Source organism: Ambystoma mexicanum, chromosome 6q, assembly GCF_040938575.1.
Source record: "Ambystoma mexicanum isolate Mex_15411 chromosome 6q, UKY_AmexF1_1, whole genome shotgun sequence".
Lineage (NCBI taxonomy): Eukaryota > Metazoa > Chordata > Amphibia > Caudata > Ambystomatidae > Ambystoma > Ambystoma mexicanum.
In genome coordinates, this window is record NC_090937.1 from 1539714471 (window position 1) to 1539736698 (window position 22228).

General features: G+C 50.5%; 1 protein-coding gene across 4 annotated transcripts in view; it reads right to left on the bottom strand.

Annotated features, from left to right (window-relative positions):
- SLC4A11 (solute carrier family 4 member 11) overlaps positions 1–22228 on the bottom strand; it is a 1288767-nt gene that overhangs the window by 597503 nt on the left and 669036 nt on the right. The window lies entirely within an intron of this gene.

Genomic DNA, 22228 nt, shown 5'->3' on the forward strand with positions numbered 1-22228 from the left:
ATACTAAACAAACACAGAGTTCAAATCACATTGAAAATACATGAGTGGGAAAAATGGTATCACTCTCTCCAGGTTAAAAGTCCTTAAATCCAGCAAAGTTGCTGGGGGTCTCTAAGGTAGAGAGGAATTAGAACATTTCTGAGAATTCTCTAACAATTGCTCAGCTACCCTTAACTTGATTGTGTTTGGATAGCCTCTCAGTGTCTTAAATGTGGCCTCCCAAAACCGTCACACCAAGGGCTGATTTTGGAAATCCATCTTAATATAGGATAATGCAAGTAAGGCATTAGGGTGGAAAGGGGACTAAGGACTAGGAGTACAAAGGTCACTACAGCGAGTAACTGTTCCATTACAACATATCGTCCCTTTACTGCCATACGTATGGAAGACTTCTAGGCATAACTCTCCTCCTAAGGAAATGAAACCTGTTTCGGAGGAAAGCCTGCCCAATGATTGCATCTGCTCTTGAGCCGGCATCCATGAAATAATGACAAAAAGCGGACAGAGTGGGCCAGGCTGCTGCATTTGCAATATCGTCCCAAGGGACTCTTCTTAAATGCTCCAGATGCTGTCATATCCCTCAAACATGCACATTAATGCCTTTTGGTGCAGTTTTACTACTGTGAGCATAAGCTTTAATAATGCAGGTGACAATGTAGAAAGCTGAGATGGCTTTGAAGACAATGGTCCCTGGATGTGTGCCCCCAAATTTCACCACTGTTCTAAAGTTTCCACTTCTTTAAACATAATACAACAAAACTCTACGTAAGACCACATCATGCAACACATACAGCCTAAAACTGCGGATTGGGAAAAAAACACTGGCAGAGATATCTCCTGATTGATGTTAAATGGCAGGACAATCTTGAGTAGAAACCTAGGGTGCATCCGAAGGAAAATATTGCCGGTTTTCAAACAGGATAGGACCACTCTCCCTTCTGGCTGAAGTCACTGCCACCTTCCATGAGACAAATCCAATGACTGCCATGGCCTCAGATCGTTTATGGACAATAACCGAGAACTATGCTGAAACTATACGCTCAGTGCAGGGCATTCACAGGGGAGTACAACTGCAGTCACCCCTCGAAATGACGCTGTATAATGGGAATAGAGTTCTATACATTGTGAAAGCTGCAAGATACCTGCAATGTGATTCAACCAATATCCCAGACTTCACCAGTCAAAAGGTAAATGACAGCACCAGATCCAGGGTGCTCAAGAGTGGGATAAACCTTTTTTAAAGACCAGTGACAGAGTCATTTGCATTTGTACTCTGCTCAAGTAGAACATTTGCGAGATGACTTTATGATCCTTGGATTTACCCCTGACAATTCAAACTGATCCAAGGCCATGCTTTCAGAAGCAAATTTACTAGATTCCAAGACTGAGGGCAGGATGCAAGACACAACCCCTCTTTATTGGAGGAAAACCCTGCAACAAATGGTAGCCATCATGTTCCTGCCATCTATGGGTTCACCAGATAGGTAAGTACGCCCTGGTATGCCAGTGTGTCATGATCAGAATCATGGAGTTTTACAGTGGTATGCCATTTATTTCAAAACTATGCTGCAAATAAATGGAATAAGCAGAAAGTACTTGTAGTGATCCAGAAGCAAGACTCGGACCAGAGTACAGAGTACATGATTCAACTCATATTTATTTAAATAAAAAGAAAACATCACTTTACCTACGGCTAAAAGGGGAATCCCTTCCCAAGAAACTAAAACTAAGATGCTTGTCAGAATAACCAAAATCAGTCCTCCGTCCTAACTTGTCCAAGAAACTGGCCCTACCACTAGCAAAGTGGATTTGTCAACACCTCCTAGCTGATCTACCTTTAAACCATCTTCAACCTAATTGTTATGCCCTGGATACGGTTCCTAGCTAGGGTTTTCAAAGCAGTTCTCGTGCTAAAAATCCAGATCAAATAAATGTTCCTCTGAGGAAAAAAGGTACGTCACTCAGTCATTGGCCATTCCATTCATCAAAACATTTATTGCTTGCCTCCACTGGCTTATTCAATTTATTTCTCTCCAATACTGTCGTACTCTATGGCCCACCTCGCTCCCTTGAGCGTTCATACATCTGGTTAGCGTGGACATTACACTTTTCAATTCAATGTTTTCTTGGCTCTCAGTATTATCAAGTCTTATGTCTCCTGGGACCCCCCCGGCTCTGCTATAGGCTATTTGGGGGCTCTCTAGCCTCTGGACTCCCCTTGTAGCTTTCAGCCAGGGTTTGTGTCCCTTCTGCCTCTTGGGAGTTGGCAATATGATTCACTTGGGTTTCTGCTGTGTAACATGACGCCTTGGTACAGTTTTAGATTGTTCCTGGGGTTCCTTCATCCGTGAAGGAATCAGGGTTTGTATTGCCCGCTCATAAGCACTGCACTGCCTGTCGACCTTCCCACGTGGCCTGCATACCTGGTTCCTCGCAGCGATTCTGCCAGGGAGGGTTGGAGTTGACAGTCGGTGGCGTTAGTGTCTGCCCGTCGTTCGGTTACCTCATAGTGACGACCTTCTCAAGGCCTCACCTGAGCTTGTGGCCTTCTTCCTTTCTCGGATTCTTAGCACCAGGGTTGAGCAGCTTTTGACCCCACTGTACCAGGACTCTGAAAAGTTCTGAGGGCTACTAGCCCGCCACTTCCTCTACAAGGTCTCGCCTCCAAGCTCGCTCCGCACCAGAGCGTCTACTCTGTGTACCTACTTCCCTGCCGTTTGGCCAGGAATCGCCTCCTCTCACTAAGGACATCTATGTTCTTATATGAGACTTGGTCCCCATAAGTAACGTGTTTCTGATTATATTTAATTTAGTCTGAGGAAGTTTCAGTATGGTTCTGAGACAAATCTAAAGGCTTTACAACTTCTGTGGTCCCAATATAGGCGAGTACAGATGTAATCGGGTTTATTAGTCTACCCCGGCAGTTCTTCGTCCCTGTGAGGTCCTGCTCGCCCAAACCTATAGGGAGGGTCTTCTGAAACAGGCTCATCTCCATAGCCTCAATAAGGGTGGCTACCCCCTTGGGGAGAAGGGACACATTTTCCACATTTGTTCCAGACTAATCATCTGATTGCACCAACACATGAGAAAACAGTGAGAAAACAGTCACCTCATGAATCCAAAGCCCTGCCCTCCCCAGGGGGCACATTACTTACACTTCCTGTTGAATGCTGTTGTGAACACAACCACTAGAGGATGGACGAGTCATGAATGGTTTGCTGAAGAACTGTGTTTTCATCCCCCACAACCCTCTTCCGAACAGTACTGATGGATTCTCCGTAGCAGAGCGTTAGAAAAGATTTCCTTTTTGCTGCTTTCCTCCAATATACTTCAAGGGGTGGTGAGGCTTTATTTATACTCCGGACACTTTTTGGAGGCAAGTAAAGCCTTCTGCTTTCCTTCCTGTGTCTTTTTGCTCAATCATATGGGGAAACTGATCAGTACATAAGACTATCAGCACATTTCTTATATGCTTACCATCACTCTAAAGTGAATTGCGGTTAGGATACTTCCTTAAAACCTTTTCTTTAGTGGCTTTTTTTAAATAACATTCACAATGTGTGCAGGATGGGCCGTGGGAGGCAGATATTTTTCTACCGTGTTTTAAACGTTTGCTTTTACCTCAATTGGGTAAGAGCGGCTAGCACTCTAGGATGGCATGTCACAAGGTATTATGCCTGTCCTTTGGCCATATTTTTCTTTGGCCTTCTGTTAAGGAGAATTCTCTGTAAAGACTAATTTCCCAAACCTAGTGAGACCCCCAGCAGCTTTGCTGGATTTTTGGGGTTTATTTTTTTCTCCTGCTAAGAGTGAGACTCTTTCTCCCACTCTTAGGCATGATTTGAAAATGTCCTTGGACTATGGAATGTGTTTTATGGGCTATGGGGTCTTTTACTCCATAGGGCTTATTGTGTTTTTGGTATATGTGTTACACAGCTCCCTCAGTGCAGTAACACAGGGGTGGCAATGTGACCCCCAAACATAGACTCTGTACCCTGGGACTGACTACTGTCTCCCAAGGCATGTAAAGTCACCATTGGCTTTACTAGTCTCAAATTGTGAACAGAACCAGTACAAACCATCATATTGTGGAAGTACTGGTAGGGGTAATTCGATTGCCCCTGGGTCTGTTTTCGAAGGGGGCACTGTCCAGTCCCCCCTTGTCGAGTTTCTGGCTGGTGGCAGTATTCCACCAGAAAATTTCCTATGGTATTTTCCCATTCATTTTAAACGCACCACTTTTTGATGCTATGTTAAAGATACCACCGGGTTATTTATTTAATATTTAGTCCCCGGTTGTTTTTTTTGCCAGAACTCAGTTTTAAAATGGCGTTTGTGTTCGCCTCTGAAACTCCAACCCAAGTCGAGCCCTTTGTTCCACTTTTGGCAGGCTTCTGCACAGAGTGGTGCCACTCTGGGTCTACAGGATGTGTGGGAGGGGGGAGTAGGCACCCTGGACTGAGTTGTCTTGGCAACTCAAGTCACACTCTTGTGTGATTGGCCCAGTGGTGAGCCGCCCGGCTCACCACTTAGCATGTTTGATTGACAGCTAGGCTGATGAATGGGGGTTTTCTGCATAAAAGCAGGGCTTTGGGGACTGGAACTTCAGAAGTCGCCACAGGACCTACAGAATCCGAAGAGGGGAGAAGCTGAGCCATCTACAACGACGCCGCCACCGGTGGAGCCCTGCTGTATGAAGCTCACCACTTTCCCGCCGACGGAGAAGATCTTCTTCCAGGAGAGTCTTCTTCCCTTTGAGCTGGTGGGACCAAACAGTTCGCCTTTTTTCGCCTCCTGGATCGTCTCGTGGTCGAATCGCCCGTGCCAAGCACCCCGGCGGCCGGATAGCCACGCTTCACCACTGCCACAAATAAAAGGGTAGTCCCTTTTAACCGGGAAACTCCGCGGCTGGCTTCTTCCTTGGCAGTGCAACGACCTCCAGCTTTCCTCCATGTCGAGATCTTCTCTTCCTCTGGACGAAGCCCAGACTTGCATCCGCTGCCAGGAACAACTGCCCCGCTGGCGCTTTCTCACCATTTCAGGTACTGTGTCCCACCTGGTCTCCCTTGCAACAGACTGTCCAAGGTGTCCCGTAAATCCTTGACTCTCTATCCTGGGGTGTCCTCGGACCTGTTAACATTACCTTTCTAACTTGATCCAACCTCTTTTTGACTTTCCTGCAAAGACTGAGTGCATTTCCACTGTGTGATCTTGGGCACATACCGCCTTGCTCTCTCCAAGACTAGCCTATGAACTTTTTGCTCTACAGTAGACCCTGCCTTTCTTGACTTGCTGTGGTTTCTTAAAAGTGTTGGTACTGTGTGTTTTTCCTATTTCTGCCTTTTCTCTCCCTTTTTATCAAATTATTGGAGTGCCATCTATGGTTACGCGCTCACCTCTATTTTTGCTAAATAAGTGGTATCTTAACCTAGACTTGTCAAATAATTAATTAGGGAGGTGTATATATTTCTAGTGACTGTGTTTGAACTTGCTTGACATATTAGTGCCAGTGTATTTTTACAAGTGTGTTTTTAAATAATTATATACTTTTATACCAAAGCTCTGGTCAGTGTTTGCTTGTGCTACTGTATTTTTAGCCCTATTGTGTATACTCTATATACCGCCTAACTCTTCTTGAGAGAAGTCCGACCGCTCAGCCACAGCTACCAGGTAAATCTGGGTGGTACAGACTGCTACCAATTGGATTTACTGCTAACACCTGTAGTCAAACTTTTTGCAGTGGTCCCTAAGGGAACTTCCTTCCCTCTCGGATGGGAAATGGATAGTCATATGGGAAGCCCTTCCTTGAAGACAGCTGCTGCTTTTCCATGCAAAAGGTGGTTTGTGTGAGAGCCCAGATGTGGGGGCTGGTACTATCTGCTCCCAGTACAAGATCCTGGTGCCTGAATGTCTGTTGCTGGGCAGATGTGTCCAGTGACTATCCAAAGATGGATAGCCACTTCCAGTTTGAATGGTGCAGATCCTGGATTAGTGGACTTGGGCAAGCTTCCAGTCCAGTTATTAGATAAAAAAGAGGACTCCTGCAGCCATTCGATAAATCATTGTTAGAGTTAAGAGCCCTACGAAGAAGTGCAGCCACTGACTACCAAAGGACAACTGGTGCAACTCTCTAGCACCAACTCCAGTGAAGTCTCGGTGGAGCTTTGCTCCTCTGTCCCGATCTCGAGAAGGCTCTAATCAGTGATTCGACCCCTGGATCTGTGGGAACAACAAGTCTTGACCCTTGTTGGAGCATCTGTGCTGTCTATGGCTTCAGAAGTGTCCCTGGACCAACCTGTAGACAGACAAAATCCTCCTGGGCTACCTTGCTGCAGCAGTCGCCCTTCTGAGTGCATCCTTGAAACTTTGAGATCTTCAGCTCGTACTACAAGACGACTGCTCCTGCACTTTCAGCTTTCTTTCATCAACGTAAACTATGCAGAGCCTGCGCTCCTTTTTTTCGTCCATTGAAGATCACCTGTCCGGCCTGAATGTAGTGGCTTCCATTCTGATCAATCTTTACTTCCTGGAGGAGTCCGGAGGTCACCTGCTCCACATAATTCAACTTTTCTTCACAAGGGTGTTCATCCTGGAAGGTGACTGGGACCGAGATTCAAGACCTGCGACCAACAGACACTAAATAAAGATGAGAAAAGTGACTTCTGCACACGCAAGCCCTAGTCCTCCCACAACGAGGCCTATGGGTGATGTCTTTGTTACTTACATATAACTGTATTCCTCCAGCATTGGTATATTTCATAGATTCACATGCTTCAATATTCCTAGTCAGACTGGGAATCCTCTGCAATTATATGGGATACATTTCTCACCGTAATCGTATTTATGATGCCTGTAACTGCTTAGATTCACACGCTGTGCATAAGCCGACAACTAGTGGAAGCTGCGGAGTATTAGAGTTGTTTTTGAAACTTTAAAAGGGACGTCGACAGAGCATGCCAGTAATACTATCCCTAGCGTGACGTCCACTGTACCCATGGTCCTTAACGCGTCCAGGTTCCTCAGATTGTTATTTTTCTGACATGAGGTAGCATGAAGTATAGCACGAGTACAGTTGTATCCAAGCAGATACGTATCAGGCAAGCTCATAAGCATCCACGCGCCTTCTCCCCGCAGGGAGGAAGTGTGGGCGCATGTGAATCTAAGCAGATACAAGCATTAGAAATACGATAACTGAGTAATGTATCCCTTCTGAGGCTTGTGGAATCTGATTAGATCACATGCTGTGCATAATTAGCAAGCAGTGTTACGAGAAGGTGGTGGGATGTCTTGGAATGAGTGTCAATGCAGGAATGCTGAGTGAAAGTGTAAAACAAGTTACTTACCTGTAACTGTTCTCCTACATGGGTCAGGCATGGATTCACATGCTCATGAATATTCCCTGTCGTCAGGCTGGGAATCCTCAGTAAATAAAAAATCAGTTTCGTTTCTGAACTGTCTTTCTCCTAAAGACCAATCACTGGTCTCTGGGTCATACTGCCCCCAGCCAATGACTGCACTCTACCTAAGCCCCTCCTCTGGCAGCCATCCTCAGATTTGGTAGCACGTAAAGTGGCAGTAGGACCAAGAGAAGAGCTGCAGAGGGGTAGCAGGGAGGGTATGTGAATCCATGCCAGACCTATGCTGGAGAACAACAGTTACAGGTAAGTAACTTGTTCCTTCTCCAGCATGGGGTCTGGCATGGATTCACATGCTCATTTATACAAGAATACATAGCAGTACACACATGCACAACCACGGGAGGTGGCAAGGCTCAACATTAAGCAATTACATCAACTCAACATTAAGCATCTCTTACCCCTTCACCAGGCCCACCTTCAGGCGAACAGGTTGCGCAGCACTGCCTGGCCGACTCGGGACTCCTTCCTGGAATCCCGGTCGACGCAGTAGAATCTCGTGAAGGTGTGCGTCGACCTCCACGTAGCAGCCCTGCAGATGTCCAGCAGGGGCACACCAGATAGGAACGCTGTGGTAGCAGCGATCGCTCTGGTCGAATGGGCTCTCGGACGGCCGGGCATCAGTCGGTTTGCCAACCAGTGACAGTGCATGATGCAGCCGGAGAGCCATCTGGAAATGGAAGCCTTCGAGAGGGCCTTCCCTTGGTTCACAAGTCCAAAGTTCACAAACAGCTGTTATGTCTTCCGAAAATTCTTTGTGCGGTCCACGTAGAACTTCAGCGCTCCAGCTACATCCAGCGAGTGCAAAGTCCTCTCGGCCGGCGACGGAAAGAAAACATGTAACACCAAGGGCTTGTTGAGATGGAAGTCGGACGGCACCTTGGGCATGAAATAGGGGTGCGTCCTCAGCACCACCCTCGTCTCATGGAAAGTCCAGTATGGAGGCTTGCAGGAGAGGGCCTGGATCTCTCCCACTCGTCGTGCGGAGGTGATGGCCACAAGAAACGCTGTTTTCCACGACAGGAACTGAAACGGTGCCGAATGCAGAGGCTCGAATGGCAGCCCCATGAGCCTGGTCAGCACCACGTTGAGCTCCTTCACCGGCGGGAACGATCGGAACAGTCCCTTCATGAACTCCTAGACCAGGCGATTGGAGCACAGAGATGAACGCCCCGGAGTTCTGGTGTAGTGGGAGATAGCCGCCAGATGAATCTTGATGAGGCATGGGCCAGCCCCGCCTTGGCCAGCGATAGCAAGTACGAGAGCACTTGAGGGGCCGTAATCCGCAGAGGGTTAATCTTCCGTGCCCAGCACCAGGCAGAAAACCTCTTCCATTTGACTCCATAGCACTTGAGAGTTGAGGACGCCCTGGCCTTTGCAAGCACCTCCTTGCAGTCCGCCAGGATATCGTACCCTCCAAATTCTAGTGCTGCAGAAGCAGCCAGGCCTGCAAGTTCAGAGACCCCGGGTCGTGGTGGAGGATGGTGCCTCCCTCTCTGGCAAGGAGATCTGCGTCCATCGGCAGTTTGACTGGGGGGGACGCTGACATGTCCAGAAGGTCCGGGAACCAGATCTGTCTCGGCCACACCGGTGCGACGAGGATCATCCTGCACCGGGACCGTCTGAGTTGGTTGAGGAGTCGCAGCAGCAATGGTAACGGTGGGAACGCATACAGAACAGGCCGTCCCAGCGGAATGAGAAGGCATCGCCCATTCTCCACGGCTGGGGAAACCTGCTGGCGAACCTTTGGCACTTGGTGTTCGTCGCTGTTGCGAAAAGGTCGATCTGGGGATTGCCCCATCGTTGGAAGAGTAGATCCACTTGATCCTGACGCAGCCCCCACTCGTGGTACGAGCGCAGCTCCCTGCTGAGTGAGTCAGCGATGGTGTTCTTTATTCCTTCCAGATGGAAGGGTACTAGAAACATCCCTTGGGCGACGGCCCAGTGCCACAAATCCTGGGCTTCCTTGGATAGGGCTGGGGATCTGGTGCCTCCCTGCTTCCGGATGTAGAACATCATGGTGGTGTTGTCGGTGAAAATCCTTACCACCTTGCCCTTGAGGGACGCGAGGAACGATCTGAGGGCCCAGAACACGGCTCAGAGCTCCAGGACATTGATGTGTAGTGACCTCTCCTCCGGGAGCCAAAGGTCTCTTGCATGGAGATCTCCGGTGTGCGCTCCCCATCCCTCCAGTGAGGCGTCCGTCGTCACCGTCTCCTGATGTGCCGGGGTCTGGAAGTCTATACCAGCCGCCAGATGCGCAGTTGCCCCACCACTGGATCGCTTGGCGGAAGGTCTCGTTGAGTGGGATCCTGTCTTTGATGTTGCCCGCCGCCTGCATCCAACGGGCGTCGAGGAACTCATGCAGTGGACGCATCCGCAGCCTGCATGGGCGTACGAGGTAGACGCACAAGGACATCATGCCGAGAAGGGACTTGATGGACCTCGCCCTGGCCATGTCCATGGTCGACAGCCGTTGCACCTTGCCCAGGATGGCCTACGTCCTTTCCTCCGACGCAGAGGCCAATTGCGCCACTGTGTCGAGTCTGGCTCCCAGGAACAGGGCGACTTGCGACGGAACCAAATGGGATTTCGCGAAGTTGATGGAAAATCCCAGATCCGTGAGCAGCCATACGGTCTTCGCTGTGTGCCCAACAGCGAGTTCTCTTGTCTTTGCTCGGATGAGCCAATTGTCCAGGTAGGAGGAGACGTGGATCCCCTGTAGGCGCAGCCACGCTGCCACTGGTGCTAGGCACTTGTTGAATACCCTGGGCGCCGACTTCAATCCGAAGGGAAGGGCCTTGAACTGGTAGTGTCGCCCTTGGACTACGAATCTGAGAAACTTTTGATGTCCTTTTAGAATAGGGATGTGAAAGTAGGCATCCTCCAAGATTAGGAAGTCGCCTTCCTCTAGCTGTCCCAGCACGTGCTGGAGGGTGACCACCCGAAACATCTGGGACTTGATGTACTTGTATAAACGACGAAGGTCCAGGATGGGTCGCCAGCCGCCGGTCTTCTTTCTTACGAGGAAGTATCATGAGTACACTATGGAGCCCCGGAGCCTCTTTATGACAAGCGCAATGGCTCCTTTCTTCAGCATCGCCCTTACTTCCAGCAGCAGTTGAGGGACGTGGTTTTCCTTCCTGGCCACGGGTGCAATGCGGGGTCACTTCGATAGAAACTCTAGGGTGTGCCCGCGGGCCAGGGCATCTAGCACCCATCGGTCAGTGGGGATGGACTCCCACACGCTGACTAACTTCGCCATCCAGCCTCCCACCGGGGTGGTCAGGTTGGGGCCTGACGCTACGGCCGGTTCAGTCCTGCTTGGCAGCGGCCTTGCCGCCGACAACAAGATCCTCCTGACTTGCCACGTCCTCTGTAGGCCTCCTGCAACCAGGAGCGGGCCGCCTGGCGGTACGTCGAGGAGCCGCCGCTGAATCCTTTGGGAGGCACCCTGCTTCCCTCCGGATTCCGAAAGGGCGGCTGTCGTTGCTGCAAAACCCCAAAGCCCAAGCCGTCTCTGTGTCAGTCTCGATGGCCTGCAGTGACTCATCCACTGTCTTGCCAAACAAGTTGTTCCCGTCGAAAGGCATGTCCAGAACTCTGGTCTGCATGTCTTGGCTGAAATCGGTTGCCTTGAGCCAACCACGCCGGCGAAGGCAAACGCTGTTGCCCATCTGACGGAAACCGGCTTCAGCAATCTCCGTGGCCACCGTTATGGCGTGGTCCGACAGCACCTCGCCTTCCTGTAGGATCTAGAGGGCCTCAGCCCTCTTGTCATCCGGGAGGAAGTCCAGCAGGGGAGCGATCTTAAACCACAGCTCCCTGTCGTAACGGGCCACAATCGCAAGGGCGTTTGCCGCTTTAATCGTCATCACCGCCAACGAGATGATTCGTCGTCCCATGGCGTCCAGTTTCTTCCCCTCGCCGTCCAGCGGCGAGGTCGAAGTTGAAGCCGTCAACCCCGCCACTTTCTTCTTGGCCGCGGCAGAAACGACTGAATCCTGGGTCAGCTGCGCCCTAAGACACATGGGGGTAGAATCCGGGACCTGGTACTTCTTCTCGTACCAGTCTCTCTTGGCAGGAGTCGTGGACGGGTTCTTCAGGAGCGACAGCTCCTCGTCCCAGATGTCGTCAAGCAATTTAACCGAGAGGTCCATCTTCCTTGGCCTCACGCCATTGATAGAGGAAACCTTCTTTCTTCTGTTCCTCGGGGCAGAGCTGGAAGAGCTCAGATGCCCTGGCAATCATGGTGTGGAAGGAGCCAATCTCGTCGGGCGGGGAGACCCGAGGAGGTGATGATGGAAGGCCCATCCCATCGTCACCACCGTCGTCAATCGTCCCCGTCGTGGCCGTCTCTGTTCCCGTGTTATCCCTCAGATCAGGGAAGGAGATGAGGGCTGCAAAGGCTGGAAGGGCAGGGGGGGGGGATGAATTCTCCTCCGCTTGCTTGGAGGACTTCCCGATGGTCCAGGCTCCGCTGGATCGTCCGTTGGGGGTAAGGGCAACCTTGTCCTTATCTCCGTACACAAGGCCTGGATCGCCATCAAGATTGCTCCCGAGTTGTCCTGTGGCCCAGGTACGGGCGCGACGGTTGGGGGGTGGAATCCTCTGCCTCCAGGGGCTCCTCGTCAGCACCACTGTCGCTTTCTTCGTACGCCTCGTCGGGATCCCTCCCGTGGGACCGGACCTCCTCGAGCTTCTTGTTCAGGATCTTTGCCCTTCCAGCCAGCTCCTCTTCAGAGGCTGTATCTGTGTCCGTGATGGCCACCGGGCCCCCTCCCCTCTTTTTCCACCAGGGTTTTCACAGGGGTCTTATCGATGGGTTGAAAAGAGGATTCCCTCCGCGGTGGCAGGGAAACTCGGGGCCCCGAGGTAGCCTCCGCTGGGGTAGTGTCCAGAGGCTTCGCCAGGGCCGCCACGACTCGCTCGATAGAGGCCTTAGCTGGGTGAATCAAGGCCTTCACGACTTCAGACGCGCTTGACGCCTTCACCTTGGGGGGAGGGTCACTGCCTCGCTCCCCCTCGGCTGTCTCCGTCGGGATCGACCAGGACTTCTCCCGGAGCTTACCCGGGTTCTCCGATTTCCTCTTTCCCGAGCCAGAGCGTTGGCTCGTGGTTGATGCCATCGGTGAAAGTGCTCCCTGCCTAGCAACCGAGGAGCCCGACTGATCGGCGCTCCCGGTGCCCGCGGACTCGCAGTGTTTTCCCTTTTTTCGGCCCCCGTCACCGGAGCGCCAGCAAAAGTCTTAGAAGACAGCTCAGACTTCTCACCTACCGCTAGGCTCTTTCCTTCCAGCCGGTTGGTGAGGCGGCTACGCCGATCCATCATAGTCCGTTCCGACATGTTCTTGAAAAACGCAGTGTCCTTCTCCACGTGCGTTTTGTCTTCGTGAAGGCAGTAGAGGCATCTAGAATGCTCGTCCTCCTTGAAGACATTCTGCAATCCGCATCCAGGGCAGCTCCTGAACAGCTTGGATCCGGGCGTCGTGTTTCCTTTGTCCTGGGTCATGTCCACACGGAGTAGGGCCTCAAAGATCTTCTGGATTCCTCCAAGAAGCGAAACTCGACGAAAACTTCGCCCTTGAGGGGCGTCAAAAATTCGGAAACGGCTCCCCGTTGATCGGAAGTAGAAACAGTGGAGCTTGAGGCTCGATTGACCGAAAAAATTAGATTAAACTAAAAGAAGGTGGTCAACAATATACACAAGGAACAGATGACTCTCATTCTAGTTGCTCCTATGTGGGCAAGACAACCTTGGTATCCACATTTGCGCAAACTGGCGATGTGCGTTCCCACCAAGCTCCCGTGCCCCAGCGATCTACTCACTCAGCACGGGGGGGGCTAACAGTGCACCCTCAACCTCACTCAATGAACTTGGCAGCATGCTCCTCAAGTCATAGAGTTCTGACATCTTAACCTACCACAGAGGTGCATGGATATCTCGAAAGAAGCAAGAAAGCCTAACACTAAGCACTGTTACTTCGACAAGTGGAGGAGATTTGTAATTTGGTGCCAGTCTAAATAGATTAACCCCATAGAATGTACTCCATCCCACATTCTAATTTGTATGCTCCACTTGCTAGAGTCGGGGTTAGTATTCAACTCATTAAAGGTCGACCTGGCAGCCTAGTCAGCCTACACCACCTCCCACAATAAAGTCTCTGTGTCCGTCATTAAAGCATTCATAGCGGGGGATAAAGAGACTTCACCCTCCAATTTTTAATCCGCCGCCAGTATGGGATCTCAATGTTGTACTCGCTAAGCTCACAGGACCTCCCTTCGAGCTGATGCATAAGTGTAGTCTTAAAATCTAACTTACAAAACTGCTTTCTTAGTGGCTATTACTTCCATAAGAAGAGTGAGTGAAATGCAAGCTGTGTCAGTGCGGGCTCCTTTGTTGTACACAAGGATAAGCTGGTTTTACGTACACATCCTAGGTTCATCTCTAAATTTCACGTAAACCAGTCTATTGAGCTACCGGCTTTCTTTCAGAACCCCACCATCTCACCTGAGGTAAAACTCTACACACTAGATGTGAGGAGGGCGGTCCCTTACTATGTAAACAAGACCAGACCGCTAAGGAAAACAGACCAACTGTTTCTTTGGTGGCCCTGAATCATGCTGTTCCCATCTTCATCTTGTATCCTGGCTTGCAACATTATGTGTTACTACTGACTTCTGCAATTGTATTCGCTCTCCACTCTTGCTTCTCCACTCTTTGACTGCTTACTCTCTTTTCTCTCCTCCTTTCCCTTCCCCCTTTTCCTATCTCTTCCCCTTACTTTCTTCTATGCACTTACTCTATCAGAATTGTCCCTGGACCTAATATGATAGCAACCTCTTCTGTTTCCTTCACCCTCCCATTACTGTTTTTTTCCTCCCCACCACCCCTCCAGCACTATCTGAAATGTCGTCAGGCCTAGTATGATAGTCGCTTGTTTTGTTCCTCCCCTCCCTTTCGGCACCCCTCTCCTTCACCTTTTATTTTTCTCCGGCTCTACCAGAAATGTCGTCAGGCCGAGTACGATAGTTAATTTCACATCCTTACTGTTCATTACCTGTAAGAATGTGGTTGTATTTTCCCTTGTTCCCTCCCTTGCCTTGAAGCGCTTTGAAACACATTGTGTATAGGCGCTATATAAATAAACGATCATATCATAAAGGAGACTGCATTTCCAAAAATGCCATCTCCAGATGGATAGTCAGATATATACAATTGTGCTATTCATTATCAAACACTGCCTTTCATGCCCAGAGCGCACTCCACAAGGAGCACAGGAGCCACTCTGGCTTTCATTGCAAATGTCCCTCTAGACCGCATTTGCAAAGCAACTACATGGAGCTCTGTACTTCTCCAGCATGGGGTCTGGCATGGATTCACATGCTCATGAATATTCCCCGTCGTCAGGCTGGGAATCCTCAGTAAAGAAAAAATCAGTTTCAGTTTTGTTTCTGAACTGTCTTTCTTAGTAGTAACCAATCACTGATCTCTGGGTCATACTGCCCCCAGCCAATGACTGCCCTCTACCCAAGCCCCTCCTCTGGCAGCCATCTTCAGATTTGGTAGCACATAAAGTCGCAGTAGGACCAAGAGAAGAGTCGCAGAGGGGTTGGAGGGAGGGTTTGCATGTGAATCCATGCCAAACCCATGCTGGAGAACAACAGTTACAGGTAAGTAACTTGTTCCTTCTCCAGCATGGGGTCTGGAATGGATTCACATGCTCATGAATACAAGAATACATAGCAGTACACACATGCACAACCACGGGAGGGGGCAAGGCTCAACGTTAAGCATTTCAGCAACTCAACATTAAGCATCTCTTACCTCCTTACCAGGCTCACCTTCAAGCGAACAGGTTGCGCAGCACTGCCTGGCCGACTCTGGACTCCTCCCTGGAATCCCGGTCGACGCAGTAGAATCTCGTGAAGGTGTGTGTCGACCTCCATGTAGCAGCCCTGCAGATGTCCAGCAGGGGCACACCAGACAGGAACGCCATGGTAGCAGCGATCGCTCTGGTTGAATGAGCTCTCGGACGGCCGGGCAACGGTCGGTTTGCCAAACAATGATAGTGCATGATGCAGCCAGAGAGCCATCTGAAAATGGAAGCCTTCGAGAGGGCCTTCCCTTGGTTCACAGGTCCAAAGTTTACAAACAGCTGTGATGTCTTCCGAAAACTCTTCGTGCGGTCCACATAGAACTTCAGCGCTCTAGCCACATACAGCGAGTGCAAAGTCCTCTCAGCCAGCGACAAAGGCGACAGGAAGAAAACAAGTAACACCAAGGGCTCGTTGAGACGGAAGTCCAACAGCACCTTGGGCATGAAGGTGACAGCACTACTCTCGTCTCGTGGAATGTCAGGTATGGAGGTTTACAGGAGAGGGCCTGGATCTCTCCCACTCGTCGTGCAGAGGTGATGGCCACAAGAAACGCTGTTTTCCACGATAAGAACTTCAGCAGCGCCGAATGCAGAGGCTCGAATGGCAGCCCCATGAGCTTGGTCAGCACCACGTTGAGCCCCCACGCGGGGGCCGGAGCCTTCACCGGCGGGAACGAGCGGAACAGTCCTTTCATGAACTCCTTCACCAGGCGGTGCGACCACAGCGACGACCGCCCCGGAGTTCTGGTGTAGCGGGAGACAGCCACCAGATGGATTTTGATGGAGGCATGTGCCAGCCCCGCCTTAGCCAGCGACAATAAGTATGGCAGCACTTGAGGGCCCATAATCCGCAGTGGGTTAATCTTCTGTGCACGGCAACAGAGAACCTCTTCCAATTGTGTTGATAGCACTTAAGAGTCGAGGACGACCTGGCCTTTGCAAGCACCTCCTTGTAGTCCGCCGGGATATCGTACCTTCCGACCTCTAGTGCTGCAGGAGTCAGGCCTGCAGGTTCAGCAATCCCGAGTTGAGGTGGAGGATGGCGCCTCCTTCCCTGGCAAGAAGTTCTGCATCCGTTGGCAGTTTGACTGGGGTGGACGCTGACATATCCAGAAGGTCCGGGAACCAAATCTGCCTCGGCCACTCTGGTGCAACGAGGATCATCCTCCACGTGGACCGTCTGAGACGACTGATGAGTCGCAGAAGCAACGGCGGGAACGCATACAGGAACAGGCCGTCCCAGGGGAACGAGAAGGCATCACCCATGCTCCCCGGCTGGGGAAACCTGCTGGCGAACCTCTGGCACTTGGCGTTCATCGTCGTCGCGAAAAGGTCTATCTGGGGATTGCCCCATTATCGGAATAGGAGATCTACTTGATCCTGCCGTAGTTCCCACTCGTGGCACGAGCGCAGCTCCCTGCTGAGTGAGTCAGTGATGGTGTTCTTTATTCCTGCCAGGTGGAAGGCTACCAGGAAAATCCCTTGGGCAACGGCCCAGTGCCACAGATCCTGAGTGGTCGTATCCGCAACCTGCAGCGGTGCACGAGGTAGATGCACAATGACATCATGCCGAGTATGGACTTGATGGACCTCACCCTGGCCACGTCCATGGTCAACAGCCATTGTACCCTGCCCAGGATGGCCTTTGTATTTCCTCCGACGGCGAAGCCAATCGCGCCACTGTGTCGAGTCTGGCTCCCAGGAACAGGGCGTCTTGAGACGGTACAAGGTGGGATTGAGAATCCCAGATCCGTGAGCAGTTGGACGGTCTTCGCCGTGATCGACAGCGAGTTTTCTCGACTTTGCTCGGATGATCCAATCGTCCAGGGAGGGGTAAACATGGATCCCCTGCAGCCACGCCGCCACCGGTGCCAGGCACTTGGTGAAGACCCTGGGCACAGACTTCAATCCGAAGGGAAGGGCCTAGAACTGATAGCGTCATCCCTGAACCATGAATCGCAGGAACTTTCGATGTCCTTTGAGAATGGGGATGTGGAAGTAGGCATCCTCCAAGTCCAGCGACGATAAGAAGTGGCCTTCCTATAGCTGTCCCAGCACGTGCTGGAAGGTGACCATCCGTAATTTCCGTAATTTCTGGGACTTGATTGTTTAGACGACAAAGGTCCAGGATGGGTCGCCAACCGCCGGTCTTCTTTTGGATGAGGATGTGTTTTTTATTTATTTATTTTAATTTTTGTAACGCGCCACATGCCTGTGGACCTCAGAGCGCACACAAAGAACATAAGACAAACAAAGGACACAGCAGAAAAAGAAAAAACGTGGGACCAAGAGCAAGTTATTCCAAGTTAAAAAAGTGAGTTTTCATAGCCTGTTTGAACACAGTGTAGCTTTGGATCTGCCGTATCCGGGCTGGCAGTGCGTTCCAAAGAAGGGGTCCCTGTGCATCAAGGGTGCTACCCCCAAACGGTCTTGACGCGTCCACTGTAGGCTTCCTGCGATGAGGAGCGGGCCTCTTGGCGGGGCGACGAGGTACCGCCGCCAAATCCTTTGGAGGCACCTTGCTTGTCTCCGGAGTTCCGAAAGGACGGCCGAAGTTGTTGGAGAGAACCCAAGGCCCGGGCCGTCTGTGTCCGCCTTGATGGCCTGCAGTGAATCGTCCACTGTCTTGCCAAACAGATTGTTCCCGTCAAAGGGCATGTCCAGTACCTTGTTCTGCACATTCTAATGGAAATTAGTGGCCTTGAGCCAACCACGCCGGCGAAGGCAAACGCTGTTGCCCATCTGGCAAAAGCCAGTGTCGGCGATGTCTGTGGCCACCGTGATGGCGTGGTCCCAAGCCACCTTGCCTTCCTGAAGGATGTCCAGGGCCTTCGCTCTCTTGTCCTTTGGTAGGAAGTCCAGGAGGGAAGCGATCTTAAACCACAGCTCCCTGTCGTAGCGTGCCACGATCGCGAGGGCGATGGCCGCTTAAATGGTCGTCGTCGCGACGAGATGACCCGTCGTCCCATGGTGTCCAGCTTCTTCCCCTCGATTTCTTCTTGTCCGCTGCGGAGATCACCGAATCCAGGGACGGTTGTGCTTTGAGGCACACAGGGGCGGAATCCGGGACCCGGTACTACGTCTCGTACCGATCCCTCTTAGCAGGAGCCGTGGACGGGTTCTTCAGCAACGCCAGTCCTTTGTCCCAGATGTCCTCCAGTAATGCCTGGTGATCATGGCGTGGAAGGAGCCAATTTCATCTGGCGGGGGTGTAGAGCCCTGGGCAGGGGATGACGGGATATCCGTCCCATCGTCACCATCTCCGTTCCCATTTAATCCCTCGGGGAAGGAGGTGAAGGCTGGAAAGGAGGGAGGAGGATGGATTCGCCTCCTCTTGTACGGTGGGCTCCTTGACGGTCGAGGCCCCGCTGGGTCGTCGGTGGGGGGTAAGGGCATCCTTATCCTCATCTCCGTACGCAGGGTGTGTATAGCCATCAAGATAGCTCCTGAATTGTCCTGTGGCTGCAACGGGACCGACGGCTGGGGCGCGGGGTCTTTCCCACAGTCATGGCTGTGAGGTGCTTTCACGCAACGAAAACGGCAGAGGAGGTGTCTTTCCAGAGCCCAAGAAACCCACAATGTGTAGAGCTAGCTCTCAGTGTGCTAATGCAATTGATAACATTATTTCAAATTTGAAGAATTATGTTAAAAAACGATGAAAGCTCAGAGCTGAAGAGGATTCCCATATTCTGGTACACTGCAGTGAACAATCTGAAGATGGCTGCCTGGGGTGGAGATTAAACCATGCCATCTCATTGGTTGTAGCCATAAAGGACCAAAGTGAGGTGGAGGGACTTCACGAGTGAGTGCAGTAAAAATATCCATAGAAAGAACATTACCGGAAAGTAATTTCTCCTTCAATAGATTGCATTCTCCCGCAGATTCCTCATCAGATAGACTTCCAAAGCAGTACTGAGTGCAGAGGCGGGATGAAAGTCCTTACCTGAAAGTGCTGCAAAACTTCCCTGCTCAAACGGGTGTCCGAGCCACGTGCCACATCCAGGCAGAAATGCTTGGGGAACACGTGGAGCTGCTCGGCATATTTGTTTTACTTGAATGCATGTTTGTAAAGCAGACAAAGCTGCCATATCTGTGGTAGAATTTGCCCGGATGCCAGATCTTTCCCAGCCTTCTGGTAACACACTGCAATGCAGAGTGTCAATCACCGAGAGATTGTCTGTTTTGACACAGCCAAACACATTCTGGACAGAGAGAAAGCCACAAAGTTGGTAATCACGCCCAAATTCCGCTGTCCTTGCCACATAAAAGCTAAGAGCCCTCTTGTACAAACTGTGCAGCACCTCCTCATCTTAAGAAGGATGTGGAGGAGGGTAAAACACTGGCAAATCGATGCTCTGGACAAGTAGAATTCAGACCACTTTAGGCAGGAATCCAGGCCGCACCTTGAGTTAAGCTTTTGCCTTAAAGAACCAAAGGAAAGGTGGCCTGCAGGATAAGGCCTGCAGCTCACCAACCTGAAGGCTGAGGAGGCTAGCGATATGAGGAACACCATCACAGTAGTGGTCAGACAAGGAATAGGATCTATCCTGCGTTCCCTGCACCACGCCTCAAATCCTCTCCATATGCATGCATACAGAGATCTGGTAGATGGTCTGCGTGCAGCCAGTAGCACATCAAGCAACTCTTCAGAGCGGTCCCAGTACTATCTCATCCTCCCAAAAGCCATGCATGTCGGTTGAGGGATTCTGGATGAAGTACTCTACGTTCGGACTGGCAAAGAAGGTCAGGGCGTTGAGGAAACTGGACATGTGGGCAGATGGTCAATTGGAGGAGTTTGGGGTACCAAGTCCTTCTCGCCCAATCTGGAGAAATGGAGATCATGGTGGCTTGCAATCTCTTCAACCTTCTGAGAACCCACGGATCACTGGTATCGGAGGGAAGGCATGGTGGAGGTCGTAGACCACTCCATTAGGAATGAATACCTCAGTGCCCCTTTTGCTGGGCATTCCTTTGAGCAAAACTGTCTGCACTTCGAGTAGGACCTTGTTGCAAACAGATCTATCAGGGTAGCTCAGAGAGTGAAGATCTCTTTGAGAACTGCCAGTCACACTTCCCACTCTCGTGAGACCGTGCTCTGCTTGCTCGGAGCGTCTTCAAGCCCATTTTCTATTCCTGTTAGATGAACAGGTGAAGCAAAGATCTGGTTCTCGAGCACCCAGAACCATAGCTGCAGTGCCTCCTTGCAAAGGGGTAGAGACTGCATATCCCCCTGTTTATTGAGGTAGTGTATGGCCACAGTATTCTCTGTCATAACAAGGATGTGCTTCCCTCAGATATAGCGCAAAGACCATCGGGGCTAACCTCATCGCCTACACCTCCAACTTGTTCATATGCCCCCGGCTCTGCATTGGTGACCAAAGGCCGCTCAACTTCAGAACCCTGTAGTTAGCAGCCCAATCCTTCAATGACGCATCCGTGGCCACTTGGGCCTGGGGCCACAGAGGCCAAAGGGGTTCCCCTGTCATGTTTTCTCTGCTGGCCCACCAAGACAGGTCGCTAGCTACTGACTTTGACACTCTGAGGATGTCCTTCATGGCATTGAAGTACTGGGACAACAGATCTCTCAGTAGCCATTGCAGGGAGCGCATGCGCAGTTGGTCTCTGGCACCAGAAAAAGCAGGAAACCGTGCGAGTAAGCCCATAGGCGTAGTAAGTCCAAAGTTAAATTGATTTTTGTATAATATCTTTGAATGAGGTGAGTGAGTAAATCAAGGACTCCCACCAGGAAACGTGTGGTAATAAATCAGAAGATGGCCTACAGGGGTGGAGATCAGGGAGCCCTTGCCATTGGCTGTGGGCAGTATGACCAAAACAATGATGGAGACTGAAGTTTTCAGTTTAAAATTTAAACTGCTCTATGTTACCGTGGATTTCCAGCCCGACAGGGAATATTCACAGCATGAGAATCTATGAAAGATCCTCTGCTGGAGAACAGCGGCATCAACAACAAACAAGGCAGTAAGCAAGGATTATTCCAAATAAATCGAATTGTCAGGTGGCTGCCTCAACTATGGTCGGATTGTATTGGGTGCAGTATTACTGCTACCCAGAAAGGTTCTCTACCTTTGTGAATCCAGAGTAACTTCCTGACATTGTCCACCCATCTCTGCATAATACTCCAATGATGGGTTTGAAATATTTTGAAATGCCACAGTGCTATGCTGGGATTTAAGTATTTAAACAAGCATAGGCAATACCAACACTGCAGTTTGGGCTTTTGTATAGGCATGGGAAAGGCACTTGCCAGGCACTACAGTAGTGGTATTAACTGCCCATTGATGGAAGGTGCAAAATGGTGCGATCACCTCAGCACCTAATAGCAGGGCCTGGCAAATGCCTAATACTTATACACAAGCTTAAACTCTTGACTTTGTCAATGCTTGTTTGTACCAGGTCTTTAGTGAAACACATGCATAATGCTTATAAATCGCAAGGCTTAAGGCATACCTGGTTGACATTTTTATTACAACAGTAGCGTGTTTATAGAATCAAGTCATTAACTCTCAGAAGGATGTTTTGAGAAAACATTGGCAGGTACTTCAAGTGCAAAGTTTGATGGTAAGTCTTGAAATAAAGCCCAAAGAGTTGCCCATGAGGTGGTGTTTGAGGCTGGAGGGGCCATTACGGGAGAGAATGGCCATATGGATTAGCATGGCTTTGCCAATAAATGGGTGGGCAGATAATCAAACCCCTTCAAGCTTTGTGTCCCTCCTCATATGCCATTCCTCCCCATCTGTACTATAATACAATAGTTTCAGCTTAAAAATGGCATTCCAAAACTACATCTGTGTAACTAAAGTAATTTACTTGAAATGCACATCTTTCATCCCAAAGTGACAGTTCATCACTGATTTTTGGACCACTATTAGTTAAGGAGATTTGAGTTTAAACAACAAATATTCACTCAAGCCC